At 37.7% G+C, this 4,430-nt stretch overlaps 1 pseudogene; it reads left to right on the plus strand.

Moving 5' to 3' along the window:
• Window positions 1-802: 802 nt before the first annotated feature.
• Window positions 803-3,806, plus strand: LOC124975707 (protein unc-13 homolog C-like; annotated as a pseudogene).
• Window positions 3,807-4,430: the final 624 nt, after the last annotated feature.

Here is a 4,430-nt window from a genome sequence, read left to right on the forward strand (position 1 = left end):
TTGGTATTTATTCATCATTTGAAATATGTTTATTTGGATTACTTTAGTCATTATTTAAGAGACTGCCAACCATTAAATAGCTAGAAGAGATTATCTGTATAAGAAAAAAATCATTCATACATGAATAATATAAATTTGTTAATTAAAACTCTGGGGTAGGGAGAATATATTTAAATTTAAGTCTGTTTCTGTGAGCAAAAACAATTTTAGGAAAGAAAATAAATTAGAACTTGCATTACAAAGTTAATATGACTATGTGAATTGTCATTTGAAATTTTTTATTCTTTTTAGCTATGAATTGCATTCTATTAGCATATTTTTAAGAATAGTCTTTATTGCCTTTTATTACTACTTCAATTATGTCTACCCATAAGCAATTTAGGAAAAGAAATAAAAAACTCTAAGTAAAATTGTATTTAAATTCAGATTATTCCCTTGACCCCTCTGCAATTTTTCATGCATTGTGCATTATAAATATTTTTGAAAAATTTTGAAAGTGGGATGAATTGAGGATGGAATTTATATATTCATTTAACATTCCTTTCTTTTCAAGCAGTACAGGAAGACATGTGGAAATGATAAAGATTTGGGAATCCCTTCCTCCAGGAATCTCTTTCACAAATGGAACTTTGCTTCTGGTTTTCACTGGATACTGACCTTGTGGCAGAGCCACAGTTGCCTTTCCTGCTATTTTCAGTGATTCACAGAACATTTGAATAGTGATGCTTGCCTTGGTTTTACCAATTTTCACACTGATATCTTGTTTACTTTGTTGGGGCAGAAAAGTTTGCACTAATTTCTCTCCGTGGTGTCTGATCTTATCAAGAGCTTGATTTTACCTTGTATACATAAGCTTTGCAAAGGAATGTTTACAAAGAAACTGGGAAATACAACCAAAAAAAAAAAAAAAGGAATCATTAGCAAAAAAGGATTAAGATTTTCTTACTGCTGCCCACACCAAACCCCCCAAATTTTCTAATAACTTGAAAAGCACTGTAAAGAAGATTGCAAAGTGTTCATCCTCTTGCAACTTATCTACTGAAGAAGACAATGCAAATAAAGACTTTTCTTTCTCACCAACATTCAGTTACCGAGTGGCTATTGCCAATGATCTGCAAAAGAAATGTAATGTAACTAACAGTGATAATGAGGATCTGTTTCAAGAGCTATCTTTAGTTGAGAGCTCTTACTCAGAATCATTAAATGAAGTAAGGAGTAGTACAGAAAACCAGTTACAGTCAGCACACACCAGGCCAGTTAGACACAATAGGATGAGCTCAGGCAGCCTTGCACCCTGTAAGGGCAGTTCTGATGGGGAGTGCACTCTGCATAGCTTAAAACTTGGAACTTTATGAAAGCTAAGGAAATGGAAAAAGAGTCAAGAATGTATCTCCTCAGATTCAGAATTGAGCACCATGAAGAAGTCTGGGGGAATAAGAAACAAATCTTTAGAGAGAACTGCCTGAAAACCAAAGACAAATGCTCTAGAGCCAGGGTTCAATTCCTCTGGCTGCATTAGCCAAACACATGATGTCATGGAAATGATCTTTAAGGAACTTCAGGGAATAAGTCAGATTGAAACAGAACTTTCTGAACTATGAGGGCATGTCAATGCTCTCAAGCACTGCATTGATGAGATCTCTAGCAGAGTGGAGGTAGTGCAAAGTGAAATCGAACAGCCCCGTAGAGAGTTTGTCCAGTCTCAGAGGGAAACCAGAGACATCCATGATTATATTAAAGAGGTCATATGGGTAGCAAAGTAAGCCTGAGGTTTTTAAATGAGCCTGAAGAAAGATTTGAATATATTGAAAGTATGGTATAACAAATTCTAATAGATAAAATGGGTTTCTCAGATGCACCAAATGCTATTAAAATTGAATTAGCTCAGAGGATAGGACACCAAAGGGACTGCCCAAATGCAAAACCTTGACCCATACTTGTATACTTTGAAACCCCTCAGCAAAGGATTCTGTCTTTAAAAAGTCATATAAACTCAAGGGAACAGGCATTGGAATCTCAACAGATATTCTGACTTATGATATCAGAGAAAGAAAAGAGAAAGGAATTCCATCTTCCCAGATATATGAGAACATGGATATGAAGTTATCTACTCCAGAGCCCAAAACCGAAAAGAACAATTGGCAGTCACCTGATGACAGTGATGGAGACCTAGAATCTGACCTCAATAGAAACATTATGCTGTGCTTTCTAAACCAGAGTTTTCAACAAAAGGAAGTACCTTCCAAGTCAAGCTCAAAATCACACAGTGCCAGATCTAAGAATAAAACTGCTAATAGCACCAGAAGTCCAAATAAATCAGATTATGATAAAATTCCCTCACAATTGCCAGAATCAAATAACTTGGAAAAACAAATCACAACCCAATATGCAGATGCAATGCCTCTCTGGCATTCACAGAGTGATTTTTTACTGTTAAACTTAGTCGTTCTGAGTCAGATTTTTCCAAATTGTGTCAGTCTTACTTGGAAGACTTTTCAGAAAATCAGTATTTTATTAGAACTAATGGGAGCTCCCTTTTATCATCTTCAGACAATAAACTTTGGCAGAGAAAACAGGAGGATGTACCTACCTTGTATGACAGTCCTCAGGACCAGCATTTGAATGAGAGTGCTCAAGGTGTCCAAGTACAGAGTGAAATTGAGAACACAGAAACTGTGGATAGTGGGATTTGTAATAGCATGGTGTGTCCATCTGGAGACCAAAGTCATTACAGTGATTCTCAGCACTCTTCCCCTGAGGATCTTTCCCCATGGAAGGAATGAAATCAAGTAGAGCAAGGAGCTGATTTAGGTTTATACTCATCAACCCAGGAAGCTTTTGATTATGACACAAACAGTTTATTTGGCCAACAACTGGATGTCTTCAATAAAGACCTAGAAGACTTAGGAAAATGCCACAGTGACCTGCAAGATGACTCTGAAAGCTTTGATTTAACCCAGGATGGCAACTCTTCTCCATGCCCTGGCTTAGATAATAAACCACAAGGCCAGTGGTTTGACCAATATGATTGATATCAGGAAACTACTTCTATGAGTTGTACCAAAACCAAAGCCAGTTGCCCATGATGTATCAAAGTCAAAGTGAACTACGAAGTGATGATTCAGAGGATGCCCCACCCAAATCTTGGCATAGTCACTTAAGCACTGACCTTTATTATAAGACTTTCAGCTTCCCAAAATTTGTATCTACACTCCAGAGAGCTAAATCAGCCTTGGAAGTAGTATGGAACAAAAGCACACAGTCTTAGTGGGTATAAGGACAGTGGCTCTTCTTTAATGGAAAGATTTCATATGTTATCTCAATCAACTGCAAATGAATATAGTACCACCCTTGACTCTGATGTCTACACAGAGCCCTACTACTACAAAGCAGAGGACGAGTAGGACTACAGTGAACCAGTGGCTGATAATGAAACAGATTGTGTCCAAGTCAAGGAACAAGTCCTTTCTAAGCTAGAAAACAGGACTAGTGTTACTGAAACAGATGAACAAATGCAGGAATATGATCACCCTTCATATGAAACACCCTATGAAACCCCACAAGACAAGGGTTATGATGGGCAGGCAGATGATGTGGTCAGTGAAAGATAACTGGAACCCTTACATGACCCAGCATCTGAAATGGAAATAAGGGAAGATGAAAACCAAAACATCCCTGAGCAACTGGTGGAAATCACAATACCAAAAAGAATCCATCCTTCTTTCTAAGAGGCAGCTTTAAGGGCCTTTAAGAAACAAATGGCAGAGTTGGAAGAGAAGATCATGGCTGGAGGTACTCATGTTTAAATGCTATGTTATGAATTAATAGTGTTTGGCCTTTGAGTGTTGCTGCTTAGAGCGTGTTCTGTTTACCTGGATGAAGAGTGTACTTGTGATGAATTTGCATGTCTTTTTTGAGAAGGACTGGATTTCATGCAACTAACTCTCCCAGCAAGTTGGGTTGGATAATCTAAAGTAAAAACAAATTTCAAGTAGATCATATTAAAAGGGCTCCAAATTTAACCCTACTCATTGGAGTATGATTCTTCAGCATGACACAAACCCCATTTCATATTAACCAAGTGTGGCATCAGTTGTCAAGAAAATGAGGAGTGAAATTAAAGGACAGCCCCTTAAAGGCAACAGCTGAATGTCTACTCCTTGGTTCCATTAGGTTTATAGGGACGGGGAGAAAGGTGCAGTTAATATTAAAAAAAATTGAGAAGATGAACTCTCTGACTTAATTACTCCTCCCATCCAATTCACCATTTGGAGTCTGATGGTAGGAAAAGTTGGGTTTCCACAGTCAAACTTAGCCAGTCCCACCAGAAACTTCCTTACCATCTCCTGATGCAGCTGAGGGAGAACAATAAAGCCAAAGCCACAGGCAGTACCTGAGTGGTCACAAGTCATTCTCTGAGGATAAATTAA

Source organism: Sciurus carolinensis, unplaced genomic scaffold, assembly GCF_902686445.1.
Source record: "Sciurus carolinensis unplaced genomic scaffold, mSciCar1.2, whole genome shotgun sequence".
In the NCBI taxonomy this organism is placed as follows: Eukaryota; Metazoa; Chordata; class Mammalia; order Rodentia; family Sciuridae; genus Sciurus; species Sciurus carolinensis.